Raw genomic sequence first — 21,077 nt, 5'->3', positions numbered from 1 at the left:
AAACACTGGAGAATTCTGAGTGACTCCTATCCCAATATTAGTGATCTCAACGGACCTCCCCTTCTATCCTATAGGAGATGTCAAAACCTAAAGGATAGACTTGTTAAATCAGACATCAGTTTAAAAAAAACAGGGGGACAAACATTCTTAGGAACACCAAGAATAGGCTGTTTCCCATGTACTGGTTGCGTGACATGTAGACAATTGACTAAAGGTACATACTTTAAACATCCCAACACTTCTATAACATACAAAATCAAATTTTTCCTTACATGCACCACAAAATGGATTATATATGCATTGTGGTGTCCATGCAACTTGGTATACGTAGGTGAAACAACACACGACCTTAGGACCCGTTTTGGCCAACATCGGTACTCGGTTAGGAAACAACGTCTAGACCTTCCTGTCTCCAAACATTGTGTAGAAAGAAATCACACTGAAAATGACCTTAGAGTAATGATCATTGACCACATACCTCCTTTAAAATATGGTGGGAACAGACAGATGCTACTTAAAAAAAGAGAGCTGGAATGGATCCACAAGTTGGATGCACTAGCCCCTAGGGGATTGAATATTGAGTTTAAGATTAGCAGTGACATGCTTAGGTGAGCATCTCTGACACCAACCATTTCTGATACGCCACATCAGTAGTAAGCTTTAGTGAAATACTATTACAACTTGTATATAATTTATATTTATACTTACCCGCTTTATCTTTCTTAGATTGACTTCCTTGCCACCGGACGGACTTCACCACATACTCGAAAAGTTGGCCCTGCTCTTCTACTTCTATTCTCTCTTTTTCTTCCTGCGGATTCCTGTGGAGCAGAACTGTTGGATTGGGACTGGTTCACATGCTGCGGTAGTGATGCGCTTTCGATAATGGACCTGGAGAGGTCTGGGAGCACTGACCTAGTCTGTTGGATGGTGACTGCCCTCCGGATACAGGTGGATGTTTACATCACTGTGAATGTTCGCCGATCACAGGTAGGCGTCTGATTCCAGATGACACGGGAGAATAACAAAGTTCCTGGCGAATATGTGAAATCCCGGGGTCTAGCTCTAATTACCTGCAATCCTGCTAAGCTGCGGTTCGTACTACCAAACAGTGTTCCTCCCATGTTGCGCTGAAGCTCATGTCACCTTGACAACACAGGACGCGGGCTGTGATTTCTCTAACTACGCATGCGCCAACTGAAGACATGTCCTGAGAGAGGTGGTGAATCCGTAGCCGGTTCCAGCAAGGAGCAATTTGTATTACTTATATATTTTGGTATATTCTATGTGGATACATAACTCTATATGCACGTAATCCTGTTCAAGTGGATTTTTTCACTTTTTTAATCACGGACACTAGATCATTATTTTGACACTGTGGGTGGTCACGTGACGTATCACATGATGAACTTTCACGTATCTGGACACACACGCCCAGGACAGGGCAGTGTCCTCTCTTGTTCCATGATCTTGATTGGACTTTACACATGTGTGATTTATATCATTAATTATGCAAACCAACCACCTTTGTAGATGTATGTATTTAAACTGAGCATGTATTTCACTTTGTACACTTGAGGATGGTAACGTGAGGTTACCGAAACGTCGTGTTGTTTGGAGTGCTGTGTTACGATGCACAAATAAATCACTGAACTTTTTTTCAACTTAACCTTGTGAGTGCCGTGGACTATCTTGCTGCTATTTATTTATCTATCTATCTATCTATCTATTTTATCCATCTCCTATCTATCTATCTCCTATCTATCTATCTATCTATCTATCTATCTATCTATCTATCTATCTAACTATCTATCATCTATCTCCTATCTATCTATCTAGGAGATAGATGATAGATAAATACATAGAAAGATAGATATACAATCAATATCCAGCCGCACCTCCTAGAACACGGGTGCCAGGGAATGTCCAGACCACGGACACAATAGATTCCAGTTCAAAAGATATATCCCGGCACTCCAACAGATCAAATTAGTGTTTTTTATTGAAAAACTTCATTCGTGCACAGCACAGCAAATCGGTAAGGATGCAACGTTTCGGCGGTCAGTTACCGCCATTTTCAAGCATAACCGTAGTGACAACAATCTCCATTAAATACATGTGCATTCATTAAAACAGTGGTAGTTCATAGGTGCAAATACATGTCAATCAAAAACAACGTGACGTGTCCATTCGGACACACCCCAAGGGTGTGTATAGTGTCCATTCAGACACACTTGCAAGGTGTGTTTAGTGTCCGTGATTTTTTCAGGTTTTTCTGGGCGTATCGCAACACGCCTGTAACGTGAATGTGAACCCAGTCCAATGTAGCGTGTGCTTGGTGATATGAAAAGACTTGATACTTGAAACAAAAGATGATATAATTATACATGAAACATATCGGGATCCACTCACTGTGGTACTACTTGTTGGAGTTAGTGGATCCCGATATGTTTCATGTATAATTATATCATCTTTTGTTTCAAGTATCAAGTCTTTTCACATCACCAAGCACACGCTACATTGGACTGGGTTCACATTCACGTTACAGGCGTGTTGCGATACGCCCAGAAAAACCTGAAAAAATCACGGACACTAAACACACCTTGCAAGTGTGTCTGAATGGACACTATACACACCCTTGGGGTGTGTCCGAATGGACACGTCACGTTGTTTTTGATTGACATGTATTTGCACCTATGAACTACCACTGTTTTAATGAATGCACATGTATTTAATGGAGATTGTTGTCACTACGGTTATGCTTGAAAATGGCGGTAACTGACCGCCGAAACGTTGCATCCTTACCGATTTGCTGTGCTGTGCACGAATGAAGTTTTTCAATAAAAAACACTAATTTGATCTGTTGAAGTGCCGGGATATATCTTTTGAACTAGATAGATAGATAGATAGATAGATAGGAGATAGATAGATAGATAGATAGATAGATAGATTATAAATAGATAGATGATAGATAGATAGATAGATAGATAGATAGATAGATAGATAGATAGATATATAGATAGATAGATAGATAGATAGATAGATAGATAGATAGATAGATAGATAGGAAGGAGATAGATAGATAGATAGGAAGGAGATAGATAGATAGATAGATAGATAGATAGATAGATAGATAGATGATAGATAGATAGATAGATACTGTAGATAGATAGATAGATAGATAGATAGGAGATAGATAGATAGATAGATAGATAGGAGATAGATAGATAGCAGTAGTGGATTATAATAGGGGCGTTTCGGGCGTCAGCCCGGGGCCCTGAGCTCCTGGGGGGCCCATGACCACCCAAAAAGACTTATACTTTCAATGTTGTATTGTCTCCTGGCTACACTTCCGCCATCATTTGCAAAAATCACAGGTTTTTTTATGGCAATTTTGCACAAATCTGGACATCATGACATTATCTGTCCTGTACTATGAACGCCAGGCTAGTGCTGCCATAGTTACAGTGGGGAGGGGGGCCCAGGGTTGGTGAACAGCCCGGGGCCTATGGTAAAGTTTATCCGCCCCTGATAGATAGATAGATAACAAATGTCAGCAGCACAAGCCATGATGTTGGTGCCAGCAAATTAAATCTTGACCAGAAATAGATGTCTATACCATACGGATACTTCACGGCACTCCAACTTCTATGTTGCAAAAGAAGTGTTTATTCCATCAACGTGCAAAGCATTAACAAATAGTGCAGCACAGCAAACAGTCACAAACGTGACGTTTCGGCGAGTCAATCACCATCACCAATCACCATTTTTGAAAATGGCGATCGACTCACCAAAACATCGCGTTTATTACTGATTTAGGGGCGTGTCTTGGGGTTTAGGGGTGTGTCTTTCGGTGGGGTTAGGGGCGTGTCCATGTCCCTCTTTCCTCTCAGCCAAAGTTGTGAGGTATGTGTCTGTAGCACTGGTGTATATGTGTGTGTGTATGTCAGCAATGTCTGTAGCACTGGTGTATATGTGTGTGTTTGTGTATGTCAGTAGTGTCTCAAGTGATTGACAGGTTTGCTCCCAAAAATGTTCTGCAGCAGCTTCTATTAATGTTGGGCTCTAATAAAAGAACCCACCACTAATATCTGCTGCATTTTCTTTTATTTCTGGTTGAGTATTTCTTATTACACTGAGATGATTTTCCTGTGTACAGTCTATTCATGGTGTATACATCAGCACTAGTGTCATCACATTACAGCGTATACTGTATATGTGTGTATGTCAGTGGCATATCTGTATATACGTTATTAGTGCATCTGTGTGTGTGTGTATATGTGCGTCATTGTCTATTTGGCGGGGGGGGGGGGGGCGTACAGGATTCATGGGGCCCCATACAGTTTTTTGCTATGGGGCCCCATGAATCCTAGCTAAGACCCTGGCTCCTGCCATTAGAAATGTCATCAATAAGTATTGGTATCTCATCGAAGAGGATGAGGACCTAAAAGAATGGACAGAACAGAAGCCATTTGTCACATTAAACGCAGCAAAAGCCTAAAAAATATCCTGGTACGTAGTAATTTCACGTCGAAGAAAGAGAATACGTGGCTACATAGGGATTTAAAAGGGAATTATTGCTGCGGAGGGTATGGTTTCGTTTAGTTGCAGTTGCTATTACAATGAAAAAAGTTTAAAAAATCAAAGTGCAAAAATAGTGAAAAAAAATGCCAGCAATAATACTGCACTAGTGATGAGCGAATAGTGAAATAGAGGTAGCATATGAACCATCCTAAAATTGGTGACAGCAAGCAAGGTTATTGTGTATTCCCATTCAGTGACAGCAAACAAGGACACTGTGTGTTTCCATTCAGTGACAGCAAACAAGGACACTGTGTGTTCCCATTCAGTGACAGCAAACAAGGTTACTGTGTGTTTCCATTCAGTGACAGCAAACAAGGTTACTGTGTGTTTCCATTCAGTGACAGAAAACAAGGACACTGGGTGTTTCCATTCAGTGACAGCAAACAAGGACAGTGGGTGTTTCCATTCAGTGACAGCATACAAGGTTACTGTGTGTTTCCATTCAGTGACAGCAAACAAGGACACTGGGTGTTTCCATTCATTGACAGCAAAAGTGTAAGTGATTACACGGGGCATAGGACACAGGAAAACAGACATTTGACAGTGGAACCAGCAGCAGTAATAGCACTGTATTAGAACCAGTGTGGAGGAGAGGGAGGAGGAGGAGGCAGTAGCACTTGATTGCAAACAGTCCAGTATGGTTAAAAAGAGACTATTTGAGGAGGAGGAGGCAGCACCTGATTGCACTCAGGCCAGTAATATTGAGAACAGACTAGCCATGGAGCAGGAGGATGGTCAGCCTTGGAGTGGTGGCCTGGGAATCCTCACTGATGATGTTGGTTACCGCACTTTCCAGAATACGGACGAGTGGGATGATGTCCTTGATGCCTGCTCACAGAGTCGCGTCCTCATAAGGGATCAACAATTGGCACGACATGTTGGAAGAAACCTGTGCACTATGAGGTTTATCACATGTGCCATACAAAGTGTATGACACCCTGCTGCCCTGCAGAGACAATGTTCCTCCCATTGTTGGCTACAACACTTCCCACCGTTAGTTGACCTTGGCTCAGCCATTCATATATTTCCTACCTGATGGTCCGGAGGAGCTCCTGCACACTGTGGCTTCGTTCACACAGCCTTACAAGATGGAGGACAGCCTGAGAGCGCCGGGCCTGACATAGTTGGTAAGACACCGGGGCAGGTTGGACTGCAGTCAAAGCGGTGGATGGTTGCAAGCTGGTGGAGGCAGAACTTGTGCAGAACTGGCTCCCTAAGGCATCGGGGAGGTGACAGTGGCAAGAATGGGCTAACTTTCTGATGGTCTTCTGGGGGAATGTTGACCCAATGGGCAATAACAGACATGTACTGCCCTTGCCCATAATGTGCAGTGGATGGGAGAGCCGATGGGACTTTTTATGGACTTTTTTGTTTCTGGGAGAGTGATTGGACTTTTTTTTGGACTTTTTTTTTTTTACTTTTTGTTGTTGCAGCTAAACGGGGTTCTTCTATTTTTTTTTTAACCTTATTTTAAAGCTATGAACTGATTTTCACTTAATAAATTCGATGAGCTTGAAAATTGAAGTTGCTTTCATGTGTCTTGGTTGATACTCACAGACAGCTGTCACATTACATTTTTGATTAGGCAGCACCCAGGTATATCTGAGGAGACTAATTTAAGGTCTCACCCTAACAGTGGTGACGTCACACATCTTTATATTCACAGAAAACCAGGATACAAGGGATTATAGGAGTAATAATCCCTTGTATCCTGGTGTATTCTGTGAAAAAGTACAATTTTGCATCACCGTTTTTTCCAGATTCGTAATGAACTTTCTCAAAGTTCGGTACCGAAATTTTTGCAAAGTTCGTAACGAATTCGGTTCGTATCGGTTCGCTCGTGTACAATGTATCAGTCTGGAGCTCACAGAGCATTGTCTACACTGGATACAGAGCAGGACTAGCTATGTACAATGTATCAGTCTGGAGCTCACAGAGCATTGCCTACACTGGATACAGCTGAGAGCAGGACTAGCTATGTACAATGTATCAGTCTGTAGAGCTCACAGAGCATTGTCTACACTGGATACAGCTGAGAGCAGGACTAACTATGTACAATGTATCTGTCTGGAGTCCAGGCTGTTTGTATCCAGTGTAGACAATGCTCTGTGAGCTCTACAGCCTGGACTCAAGCCTGATACATTGTTCATAGCTAGACCTGTTGTATCCAGTGTAGGCAATGCTCTGTGAGCTAGACTGTGGGGCAGGATGGCTCTACTGGCACAAAACAAGCTAGGAACAGACAAGGATCTAATCCTGTAGGGAGGGCAGAACACGTGTGGTGTGGACTATGGGACCGGGCTGAGTCGCGCAGCTATCCGTGTGGTATCGGGACATGAAGGGCCGCATCAGACGAGTGGGGTCCGTTCTGCTGTGGCAGGCAGACAGGGGGCTGCTCTGCTGTGGCGGGCGAGTTTGGGACCCGCTGTGCCGGGCGGACGGGGACTGCTCTGGCATGTCGGGTGAGTGGGGACCCGCTGTGTCGGGCGGACGGGGGGCTGCTCTGCAGTGTTGGGTCAATGGGGACCTGCTGTGCCGGGCGGGGGGCTGGTATGCTGTGTCGGGCAAGTGGATGACCGCTGTGCTGGGCGGGCGGGGGGCTGCTCTGCCATGTCGGGTGAGTGGAGACCCGCTGTGCCGGGCGGACGGGGGCTGCTCTGCCATGTCGTTGTTATATGTCGGACCGGGCAGGGGGTGGTAGGGGATGGCAGGGGCGCTAAGACACACGGTGCCGGTCTCCTATGTGCAGTCTGTGCATCCCTATACAGACTGCACATAGGAGGCTTCCTCCAACCTGTGCAGCACTTAGGGCTCAGGCAGGAAGATAGTAAAGATGCTGTCCTGGCAAAGTTGAGGTCGGTAAACTGCCGCCAGAGACGGTATCGGTACTTTGACTATTATCGCCCAGCCCTAGGATGAGGTGATAGTGATCTGTGTACAGAGGATTTTATTCCGTATGTGGTGAAGTTAGTATGTGGTGGTGTTAGTATGTGGTGGTATTATTTATAACTTATCTGGTACTGTGTTTTATTGGTTTTAGTATACAGCATTTGGTCAGTAAGGGCTCTATTACACTAACCTATTATCTGACAGATTTTTAAGCCAAAGCCAGGAATGGATTTGAAGAGAGGAGAAATCTCAGTCTTTCCTTTATTACCTGTTCTCTGTTCATAGTCCATTTCTGGCTTTGGCTCCAAAAAATCTGTTGGTGTAATAGGGCCCTTACAGTATGGCGGTAATATGTATGGTGATGATATTTCCTTCCTATATACTGGTATTATTGGTAATATCGGTCTTGATATATATCAATAGCATTGCTTGGTCAGTAGTAACTGCACTGTATTCATTTATATAGCGTGCAGAGCCTGTGTACCATTGTCTAAATGGGTCAGTGTGTGGTTTGTGCTAGCGTACTGACACAGCTCTGCGGTCACTACAGTACACTAGTGGCATAATAATTAACCCTGATGCTGGGAGCTCCCTGGTCCAGTCCGCAGAACAGTGTGACAGTATGGTGGTAATATGGTAATATGGTAAGTGTGACGGTATGGTGACAATAGAGCGGTTTTGCACCCCTACCAAATGTTCTAGCGAATAGAAAAACATCATTATTATTATTCAATGACTCACAGGTGACGTCTTCTTTGATCTGAGGAGTCACTTTCCTTTTCCTCTCCTTCTGGCCCAGACCACCATGATGATTTCTTGCAGTTAGAATTTGTCTCTTCAGAACCTGCGAGACAAACATCTCAGGCTTCACACTTTTTCAGCAACTTCCTTCCCTTTTCCCACTAATAGGGTCTCAAAATGTAATAATTGCGCTGTTTGGTGCAGTAAAGTCAGTAGGTATGCGAGTTACCCCTTATATGTAGGATGCCCTGCTGTGCCTCCATATAGTAATAATGTCCCCTGTGCCCTTCATATAGTAATAATGCCCCCTGCTATGCCCCCATATAGTAATAATGCCTCCTGCTGTGCCCCCATATGATGATAATGCCCCCTTGCATTTCCCATACCGTAGTAATGTCCCCCTGTATTCCCCCTATATGTCCCTCTGCTTTGTCCCTATATAGTAATAATGTCCCGCTGCATTGCCTCCATATTGTAATAATGTCCCCCTCCTTTGCCCCCATATAATAATAATGCCTCCTCCTTTGCCCCCATATAGTAATAATGTCGACCTGCATTGCCCCATATAGTAGTAATGTCCCCCTGCACTTACCCCATATAGCCCCCTGCATTTCCCATATAGCAATAATGTACAGCTGCATTGCCCCCCATATAGTAATAATGTCCTCCTACACGCCCCATATAGTAATAATGCCCCCTGCATTACACCCATATAGTAATTGTGTCCCCTGCATTGCCCCTGCAATTTCATGTGTATAATGCACCTAGGACCCAATTACAACAACTGCAGGAACTACAACTCCCAGCATTTACTGACAGTCTGCAGCCCTCAGGATATGCTGGGAGTTGTAGTACAGTAGTACAATCCTCTGATAACTGCAGCTGTAGACAGATGTATTGCTGGACCTTCAGGGCTGACAGTTGTCACCCACAGATTGCAGCCACCAGGAGCCTCTGCACACAGTGACTTATTAAAGTGTTGTCCACTCAGAAAGTACAACTCCCAGGATACCCTGAGAGTTGTAGAAATGTAGGGTGTTCGGAGATTTGTCACAGATAAAGATGAATCCAGTAAAGGACAGGGTCGGCATGTCGTGTCTCACTGGTTCTATATTGGTGGGCCCCAAAGATCATTTCCTCTGGTGGGCCCCAGGTACCCCAGTCCGACACTGCATGTAGCAGGAAAGGGTCATGGCGCCTCATGGTGTCTGCAGACATCTCCTGCCCTCCCTGCATCTCCTGACCTGAGACACTAAGCAGTGAGGAGACCAGAAGCCAGAGGGTGTCAACTGAGGTGAAGGGGCCAGGGATGTTAATGGAGAACTTTTAAAGTGGACCTAGCCACATACTATGATGAAGCTGCAGTAAGGTTTTCTGTTTATAGGCAGCCACATTGGCAATTGCCCTGTTTGTGAAATCTGCTGCAGATCCGTTATGTGTGAAGGCACCTTTAAGGCAAATAATGGTAGTTATATTATAACAAAGGCTGTTATTCATGTATAAATTGTGTGTGAACATAGCCTTTTTAGTATATTATTCTGACATTGACGTTCACACACAGTATTTCACTTAGTATTTTGGTCACCATTTTTCAACTACAACCAGGAGTGGTTTGTAAACTCAGAAATTGTGCACATCTTTCCATTATAGTTCTCTGTTAGTTTCACTCCTGATTTTGGCTCCACTGACCAAGATACTGACAGGAACACTGGCCACAATACTGTGTTAACATAGCCTTAGGCTATGTTCACACTATGTAAATCTATGGCCGTAGTTCTCGCCGCAGAATTACAGCCGTAGATTTGCGGGGTGGAACATAGCATTAATTGCTATGGGATCCCTGCTGGAGCGTACACACATCGTATACGCTCCGGCCGGTTCCCATACGCCGCCGCAAACAACTGACAGGTCCATTATTTGCGGATGGAATTCAATGAATTCCGCCTGCAGAAGGACCTGTCAATTCACACAGTGAAGCGAGCGGCTCTGGCCGCTCGCTTCACTCTGTGCTATGGGAAGCTCTGATGCGGGCGTACGTTGATGCGCCCGCATCAGAGCTCCACGGAGGAAAGATCATCCGGCCGGTACTTAAGTACTGGCCGTGATGATCTGGGCTAAGACCGGCCGGGGTCACGGAACGGGCGGATGTTCACGTAGTGTGAACATAGCCTAAAACTGTTATGAGATCTGAACTCCTTGCATACACAATCCAGCTCCACCATAAATCACCCTGTTCAAGCACTACCTACCATCTGTAGTAAGGACAAGATAGAAAAGGTTTTAAAGTGTCACTGTTTGGCTAATAAACCCAATTACAAAGTTTCTTAAAATCGCCTGGACTATTGATTTCTGCAAAAAATTTTAACGATAGTGACACTTTAAAGTTTCCAATTACATCAGTGTGTTTACAATTCTTCAATTGTTGTTGCTTCTTCAGGAAAAAAAGCGCCTGACATATACAAGAGTCAATGCATTGTGATTACTCATGGTGATCTTATTCATGGTCATACTACCATTACACCTATAAAGGGGTAGTGATCACTTGTAGTGTAGTGATGTCTGAAGCATATAACAATACCTGCAAAGTGTTTGCAGTCCTGACTTCATGCATTCTATGTCTGTGTCCAGCTATCATTTGCAGGTCATGGGGTCAATAAAGTCAGTGGTTTGTAGCAGGCAGTATAAAATACGGCCACTCTATAAAATCTGCCTGCCTTCAGAGAATCTACAAAGCTGCTACCCTGAGCAAAATACTAATTTTGACTTGCTCCAGCCCTGGTCCAGCCCCACATATTTTTTGTTTTTGGGCTGCTATAAAAATGAAAAATAATAAAACATATACTCACCTGTCCCTGCCATGTTTGTCCTGAAGGCGCTCAGTGCTGGCTTTAATTTTATTACACAGGAAGCGTCTATTTAGCCATTTGCTGACGATACCAGTGATCCACATAAGATGAGTATACTTTTTTTTATTATTTCCATTGGACAACTGCAACTAGAAAATTTGACTGGACAACTGCACAAGTTCTGTGCAGTTATGTTGAATCAAGATTTAAAGAAAGCCAATTACGACATACAGATTTATATAGCTCAACACTCTATTTTTACATATATTTTGCCCGGGCCAGCAGGCAAAAATGGACAATGACTAGTTGAAGAAAATTTGCATATGTTGGTAAGTAGTTCCCTTTTAATCCAGTTTTCCTTAAAAGGTTATTCCCCCAAAAATCTTTTTTTACATGAGGTGATAGCCCACCCTTAGCTTTACATATTCTCAAAGCAAGTTATGTGTTTTTCCAGTTTTGGTGCTTTTTCTGCAGATTCGCCCCCTTTGGAAGCAAAAAAAGGAGCTAAACAAAGTCCACTCCGACACCGCTCAGTGTGCCTGCTTCCAGTTACAGTGTGCACCCTCTGCCTGAACACACATAAGAGCAGGGCACGGTTGCTCCCGGTTGTAATGTTATCTCGGGAAACATGTAGCTCACAAACCCCTCTTCTCAGCCATCGGAATCCCCCCCCCAGACATCCCTAGACATCATCCCCCCCGGACATCAGCAATTCCCCAACTGACACCTCCCCCAACCTCCAACTGACTTACCTCTGCTACATCACTGACTCAACTCTGCTACTTCACTGACAATGAAAATGTAGTTTTCCAGCTGACGCCATCTTGGATATCTTTTTAGAAAAACGTATAGCTCAGGAACTGCGGCAGCTAGAAAGACGGGAGACAGCTCAAAATACTCCGGGAGACTTGTGTAAGAACTGCTAGGTTTGGAAGCTTTTCATTTTTTAGCTCTTGGGGGGGAATACCCCTTTAAGATTATACAGTGGCCTAGTAGTATTTTAGCAGCTGTAGCAGGAAGTAGATCAGTCATGTGCATTTGTAACTGTTTCCCATACATTGATGATGGATCATGATGGATCTGTTTAATGTAAAAAAAGATATTTTGCTTACTATGTGAAACACATGATTTTGTGGGAGCAGCATAACAAGCTGGAATAAATGACACTGCATGAGGTATGAAACATAAAGCATTCCTAAACTATTATAATCGTACTACAGACTTAGCAACACATGGCCAGCATCTCTTATTAGTGTATACAAACCTGGCTTGTGTCTGGAAAGTCACATGTACTGCATGGCTGAGAGGCAGTGATACATCTTTGTAAAAAAAAAAAACACTTCCCATGAAAATAAGTATACAATAACTGGTCCCCTTAAACAGACTTTGGCTATGTTTACACACAGTAAAATAAAAGCAAAAGTTGTCTGAATGCTAGCCTTACTACACAGGGTAATATCAGCCTAGTCAGAATAATCACTTCACGTAATAGGGTCATTTCCTTTGTGCCAGTCTTGCTCATTATTAGAGATGAGCAAATAATGAAAATCGATTTGAATTGCCCCCGATGTTCGACTATTCAATCCATTATCAAATCTCATTATAGTCAATGAGAGAAAAATACTCGGGATGTGGAAATCAATATTCGACCACTTGGACGTCACCAAGTTCACAATGGCACCTTAGGAAATGATGCCAACACCTCTGGAATGCAACTGGGACAGCAGGGGAAGCATGCCCAAGTTGCAGTATTACGCAACTATCACTGCCTGTTTACAATACACTCCAAACACAATATAACCGCTATGTATATTGGAAAAAATACTTGGAAAACTTCTTTCCTCTACATTAGCGTGGACGGAAAGCCAAATATTAAGCAAAAGAAACATTATCATGCACCCCTTTAATTCACGTTGCCCATGACAACCACAGATCGCATAATCAAGGGGGAAATTAAACAGCACCCACCCTTAGCTGTCATTGTGTATGTATGTGTGTGTGATGTGGTAAGCCCTCCAAAAATTTCAAATTCTTTACAGGACGCACAGTGCGCAAATCAGTAGTACCAAGATGATAGTTTTATGGCACACTTACAGTATACAGCTGTATACCATATATATTTAAAAAAACTTAAATGCCAAACAGAAAATGGTGGTCAACTCCTTTACAGGACGCACAGTGCGCAAATCAGTAGTACCAAGATAATAGCTTTTATGGCACACTCACAGTATACAGCTGTATACCAGATACAGCATCGGACTGGGCCATCGGAGGACTGAAGAAGTGTCTTGCTTGCAATCACAAGAGGCAATTTGGCTCCCTGGGGGGCTGTCCCGCACCCGGAAGCTCTGTGTGTGCCGGGGGCCGGAACTTCCGGTACAGGTAGCGCATGTTAGAGACCGTAAGTACCTGCCTCGGGAAACACAGAGCTTCCCGATGTGCCATCCGGGAATCTCCGGGAGACCCTCCCAGGGAGCGGGGCATCAGCTGGGGAAGAAGAGAACACAGCTGATGGGGGAGCAAGTGGTTAGGTGAGTTGTGTTTTTTTTTCTTTTTATCTGCACAGGGGGCCATCTGTAAGGGGGATATTAGGGGGGCCATCTATAAGGGGGATAACATGGGGGCCATCTATAAGGGGGATAACATGGGGGCCATCTATAAGGGGGATAACATGGGGGCCATCTATAAGGGGGATAACATGGGGGCCATCTATAAGGGGGATAACATGGGGGCCATCTATAAGGGAGATAACAGGAGGCATCTATAAAGGGTACAACAGGGGCATCTATAAGGGGGATATTATGGGGCATCTATAAGGGGGATATTAGGGGGCCATCTTTAAGGGGGATAACAGGGAGCATCTATAAGAGGGCTAACAGGGGGGAATCTATAAGAGGGATAACATGGGGGGCATCTATAAGGGGGCTAACAGGGGGGGGGGGGGGCATCTATAAGGGCCATAGGGCCATAACAGGGAGGCATCTATTAGGGGGATAACAGGGAGGCATCTATAAGGGGGATAACAGGGGGCATCTATAAGGGGGATAACAGGGGGCATCTTTAAGGGAGAGAACAGGGGGCCATCTATAAGGGGCATAACAGGGAGGCATCTATCAGGGGAATAACAGGGGGGGCATTTATAAGGGGGATAATGGAGGTGGGCATCTATCAGGGGACCATCTATAAGGTGGATAACAGGGTGGCGTCTATAAGGGGGATAACAGGGGAGGCCATGTATAGGGGGGCATCTATAGGGGGAATAACGGGTCCATCTATAAGGAGGACAACACATTGGGGGGCATCTATAAGGGGGACAACACAGGGGTGCAATCTATAAGGGGGACAATATGAGAGGCCATCTATAAGGGGAACAACACAGGGGGCCATCTATAAGGTGGCTACACAGAGGGGGGCACATACTATAAGGGGGTCACAGGGGGTCAGCCTACCCACTAAATAAGGGCTCAAAGGGGCCAATACAGATGTGCAGTTTGTAGAGAGAGGAAGATGGTGAGGAATGAGGAGCCTAATATGTCTGTCTGGCAGATTCTGTGGATTCGTGGCTCAGAGAAGTTCTCATAAGGGCCCAGGGCAGATGGAGAAGAAAATGAAAAGGGAAAAACTCTGATCAGAGAATACGTCCCCTGTGAGTCACTTGACATAACTGCACTGTAATTTATATGGCGTATAGAACCTGTGTAGAGCTGGCTCTACCTCTATATGACAGGATGAGGTAATAGTTATCTTTGTACAGAGGATTTTATTCAGTATCAGTGGTGATGTTTGTCAGTATGTGGTGGTATTATTTGTTAACTGGTACTGTGTTTTTTTGGTTTTAGTATACAGACTTTGGTCAGAAACAGGTATGGCCTGTAACTGCCGCTGTAGACAGATGTATTGCTGGACCTTCAGGGCCGATGGTTGTGACCCCCAGATTGTAGCTACCAAGAGCCTCTGCATACAGTGATTTATTAACCCTTTGACGAACAAGCCCAAAATGACCCAGTGGACAGCGCAAATTTTCATTTTTCCCTCCTCCCCTTCTAAGAGTTCTAGCACTTTCATTTTTCTATCTACAGAGCAATGTAAGGCCTTGTTTTTTACAGGAGTAGTTGTACTTTGTAATGGCGTCTTTCATTGTACCATAACATGTATGATGGAACCCAAAAAATATTATTTATGAAGATATAAATAGGTGAAATCGTAAAAAAGAATGCAATATGGTAACTTTTGGGGGTTTCCTGTGCCTACATAATGCACTATATGGTAAAAGTGACATGATACCATGATTTTAGTTTTTCACCTACAGGGCTGTATGGGGTGTAATTTTTTGCGCCATGATCTCTAGTTTTTAATAATACTATATTTGTGTAGCTCGGACACTTTGATCACTTTTTATAAAAATTTTTTATATATAATGTAACAAAAAATCGGTAATCCTGGCGCTTTTTGCCCTCTTTTCATTTACACCATTCGCCGTGCGCGATGATTGTTATATTTTAAAAGATCAGACAATTATGCACGCTACAGTATATATTATGTTATTTATTTATTTTTATATGTTTTATTTATATAAAGGGGAGTGATTTTAAATTTTATTGGGGGAGGGGTGTTGGGGGTATTTATAAAAACATTTTTACTTTTTTTTTTTACACATTTTAAGTGCCCCTGGGGGACTTTTACCTGCAATCATTAGATTGCATACACTGTACAATGCTATGCCATAGGCATAGCATTGATCAGTGTTATAGGCGCTCTGCTGATTGAGCCTGCCTGTTGCAGACTCAATCAGCAGGGCGCCGATCGGACCGCACGGAGGAAGGTAAGAGACCTTCGGCAGTCCGGAAAAACGATTGGAACCCCCGCAGTCACACTGTGGGGGTCTTGATTGGTAAGTGACGGGGCTGCCCCTTTCACTTACACTTAAAAGCTGCAATCGCATTGCGGAGTTTAAGGTGTTAATGACACGCTGCAGCGCGATCGCTGCAGCCTGTCATTAACGGTGAGGGCCGGTTACCTTTAACTATTTAATATGTGAGAAGGAAGCTGTCAGCAGAGGTGGACACAGACGGCAGAAATAACATGTGCAAATAATGTGTCTGGGTCTCCCATAACTTATAGTGTACCTGTTGTTTGAAAAATATTTTGACATATAGAGACATCCTAGAGACATGTCAAAAGTTTTGATCAGTTCAGATCCCATACCAATCGGGAGAATGAGTCGGAAGAAGACGTGCTACAGCCTGGCCTTCTCCTGCTCATTCTCCCAATCAGTACGGCTTTGGGTGTTCAGACCAATCAAATCTTTTGACATGTCTCTATGATATGTCGAAATTTTTTTTTCAAACAACAGGTACACTTTAATCCTACCCCTACTCTCCTCCCCCACATTACTAATTACACTGCAGTTACATCCAGGGACTCTCTGATCGGAGTTGTTCACTTTTCCTTTTCCCCTCCATCTGGTTCAATCCATCATGAAGACTTTTCCCAGCCACAACTTGCCTCCACAGAATCTGCCAGACAAACATTTTAGCCTCCTTGCTTCAGCACCATCCTCAGCTCTGTATAAACTTGTATTCTGTATTGCCCAACGCAGTAACAGTCCCCACTTTGTGTCCCATATATTAGGCCCCTTCTATGCCCCTGTGCCCCCATACCATTTGTATAAAACCCCTGTGCCCCCATACTATATATAGGACACCCTCTGTGCGCCTATATCATTTGTATAAACCCTTTATGCCCCCATACTGCTTGTATAAACCCCCTCTGTGCCCACATATCTTTTGTATATGCTCTTTATAAACCCCTTGTGCCACCATATCATTTATATTAACCCCTTTATGACCCCATACTGTTTGTATAACCCCACCTGTGCACCAATATAGTTTATGTGACTCTCCCCTGTGCACCAATATAATTTTTGTGACTCTCCCTGTACCCCCATATTGTTTATGTGACTCCCCCGTACCCCCATATCATTTATGTAACTCTTCCCTTTGCCCCATATTGTTTATGTGACTCTCCCCTGTGCCCCCATATTGTTTATGTGAATCTCCCCTGTGTCCCCCATATAGTTAATGTGACTCTCCCCTGTGATCCCCATATAATTTGTGACTCTCCCCTGTGCCCCCCATATAATTTATGTGACTCTCTCCTGTGCCCCCATATAATTTATGTGACTCTCCCCTGTTCCCCCATATAATTAATGTGACTCTCCCCTGAGCCCCCATATAATTTGTGACTCTCCCCTGTGCCCCCCATATAATTTATGTGACTCTCCCCTGTGCCCCCCATATAATTTATGTTACTCTCCCTTGTGTCCCCATATTGTTTATGTGACTTACAGCCTATTGCTCACACTGCACTGCCTGCCTGTCTGAACACACTGCACAACAGCTTCAAAATCTCTGATTTCTATACTTTTAGCCCTAACAAGGGCTTTTGGGGGTCCCTTCCTACCTAACTTTACCTAAAAGCTAACTCTCCCTGTTATACAGTCTCTCCCTCTCTATCTCCAACCAGCAAGTGAAACGAATCTAAAATTCCCTATTCTTATATTCAGGAGGTGACATAGTTTAGCCAGCCAATCACAGTTAAAGCTTTTTTTTTTTTTTTTTTTAAGTCCTGCCTATTCCTAGTGCCTGTCCTTCTACCCCTGTATGTTTATTGGCTGAAATAAAGCACCAGAGGGGAATGGGAGGGCCAATTGAATTTTTACTGTGTTTTCGATCGAATATTCGATTGAAAACGAATAGTTCGAATAGTGTAGTATTTGATGGAATACTACTCGCTTTTCACTACTCATTATTAGTATATATTTATACTAATATGTATAGCTATATATTTATAGCTATTTGATGGAATACTACTCGCTTTTCACTACTCATTATTAGTATATATTTAAAGGATAGGGCAGATATGTATGATCATGGGGGGTCCAATTAGGACAGAAGACCCTGAATTACATTCTCAAGATTGTGGGGGGTTGCAGCAGTTAGATACCCTATGATTATAAATTTACTTATACACATACTGTGGATAGCAGATAAGTCTTATTAGTTAATAGTACCCTTAAACCACTTTCCTTTCCACCCCCTCCCTTGGTTGGATTTCATGAAAATCTATCTTTTTTTAAAGTTACTAAGTAACTGAAAACTCATTTGATGCTTTTTTCTTTTGATGATTGACTGAAAAGTGTATATGCTTTCTATAAAGCCTTAAAATTGTTGATTGTGTTCATTTCTAAAATATCCACATGATTTAAGAATTTTGGGGCACATTCTGATTCTAGCTTTCAGAAATACCTAGCTTCCAAGTTATTGTCAAAACAAGTCATGAAGTTTACCATCCTCAGATTGTGGGATAGTGTGACATGTTTTGGTCTACTGGAGGCAGGACCACCGATCTGCCCTGTCCAGCCCACCCCTTCTAATGAATATCAACAGAGCTGCCAGGGAAGATCAAATCACTGGGGGTGGTAATCACACCCCCAGTGCACCAAAATGCCTAATTAACATAGTGGTTTAACACTTAATTGCACAGAAATGGCACTGAGGGTGAAGGTAAGAAAAAAAACGTACCTTCACCCTTAACACCCCGTGCACAATAGGAAATATTACGATACTTTCAATTGAAAACATAAGTAATGTTCCCCCCCAAAAAATAAAAAAATGTATAATTAATCAAATATTTTTGAAGTCAATGGAAGATGTATCTAAATGTATAAATATACCTGGAGAAACAAAAGCCATGAATACAGTAGATTTTATATTATTTCTGGTTAATTAAGAAGTTGCACAGAAAAAACTATTCAGTGTAAGACAAGGACCAGATGTTTTAAGACCTGTAAAAAAATATGTCTAAATATTGTAAAGTTATTAGTTATTATTGTAAAGTCAATTTATACAGTGGAGAGTAATCTTGCATATAGTAAATGGTTTACTATTAACACCATTCACTACAGCTCATCTATGGTCACTGAAACCATGACAAATTCATGACCTTGTACGGGTATCGTAAAAAGAAAAGACTATGAGAAAATCAAGAGACTGTGTTAAGAACTGTGTGGAACTAGGTGTACTAAACCATCTTTGGCTTGAAGATATCTCCTAAAAAGGTTAATCATTACTACTTGAGAGATTTTTACAGGAGGGATGTGCGTATATGTTACATTCTGCCATAAGCCCCTTCTTTTTTTTATTTAACGTTATATATTGGTGATGACAGTGCCCTTTTAAAGGGAACCAATCAGCACGATTGTGCTGATATGGTTCCCAGCAGCACAGTATAGATCTAAGGTGCAGTAGCTTTAGAAAGGGAAAAAAGATGTTTTATTACACCGCGCGAGGTCGGGAGAGGGTGGCAACTAGTTGTCTGAGCAGGGAGTTGCTAGTGACTAGTTAGGGCTCTCTGCCTGTCAGCATGCAGTGTTAGAATGATTGACAGGCTGCTTCCCGGCCAGATGACTAGTTTCCGCCTCGAGCAGCAAAATGAAACATCTTTTTCCCCTTTGTAAAGCTACTGTTGCAGTTGGCAATTGCATAATCACTGCTTGGGCAGAAAAACTACCAGTAAAAAAAACAAATGAAGGGAAAACTGTTAGCCCTTTTAGAGCAATATGGTGACATTGTTTAGGCCAAAAAAAGTTGTACATAATTTGTGTGTGACTCTACCTAAAGCTTCCTTTCCAAGAATTGCTGTCACTAATTGTGCTTTAACGTGCACCTTTTTAATTGCTTTCCCAACTGAATGGTTAATATTACCCATGCTTCAGGTGCCTTATAAAGAGCTAAGTAACATACAGTATAGGTCTTTCACATTGTATAGGTTGTTCACATTGTTCCACTGGGCACCATAGACAGCCACTAGCCTTAGCTGTCTCTTTCTGCTTATATGGTACACGGCAGCAGCTAATTTAGGGGCGTGCCATCTCTGCCAGTGATTGGATTGGAGTAGAAAGGTCTTGCTCTGACCTCTCGTCTCAGAAGCAGCCAGAAGACATGAACAGCTGGAGGCTGGAAGGAGCTGAAGGGGAGCTACTGCAGTTGCTGTGGAGGGCTGGGACTAGATATGTATAGCTATTTTTTTAGCTTTTTTCTACAGCCCTAGAATTATATCAGGTTGCAGGGACACCTGAATATTCATTTAAATTGTCCACTAAACTAAAGGCAATGTACAATAGAGCTTATTGCCCTGAATCAGACAATATAACTCTTATTTTATTCCGTCAACCAAGTTCTGAGATATAAACTTTAGAATTTGTATGTAAATTAAGAGATAAAGCCTACAGAACACTCCCCTGGGCTGCAAAAGCTGAATATTGCAGGGTTTCCGCAGCCAGGGGCTTTATCTCCTAATTTGCAAAAAAAAAAAAAAAATTCCAAAGCTTGTATCTCTGAACTGAACATCAAAATCTGGAGATGAACAATGATGAATGAAAATGGAGTGCACAATATCTCAGCAGTTATAAATGAAATCACAATATAAGTAAAAGCCTGAGAAAGATATAAAGTGTGCACATCCAAAAATTATAAAATACAATAATCTTTGCAGAAATGCAGACTAAAAACATTTTGTATACAGAAAGTAAGAACAGGATGAGGGATACAGGGCCATCCCCACCTCAAAACCAAAGACACACATATATGCAGTGTGGGGTAGACACAATTTGTAATACCTCCTCTTTTGAAGATATAGGTTAACGAGGAACCAGCGATCCTGTCTTGCACTCTGGAGGGTCCCACCTTATTCAGGTATGGATCCCCAGTATCCCCAGGTCTCCCTCCTCTTAACACTATCACCTTCACTGCTCACCATATATCATGAAGGCACATGGGAGTCACTTATGCATCACTGCCCTGTTGCTCAGGCACCATATATAATGGTCCCCTATTCCACAGTTTGGCTCTCCCTCATAGTAACACATACTCTCTATTTCTCAAGCTTTATGTGCTATCACTTCCACTTTGATCTTATTCCTCAGTCGTACATCATCTTTTATTCCTCTACTCCTTC

This window comes from Dendropsophus ebraccatus, chromosome 2, assembly GCF_027789765.1.
Source record: "Dendropsophus ebraccatus isolate aDenEbr1 chromosome 2, aDenEbr1.pat, whole genome shotgun sequence".
NCBI classification, from domain to species: domain Eukaryota; kingdom Metazoa; phylum Chordata; class Amphibia; order Anura; family Hylidae; genus Dendropsophus; species Dendropsophus ebraccatus.
The sequence above is the reverse complement of the archived record's forward strand: the minus strand, read 5'-3'. Positions refer to the sequence as shown.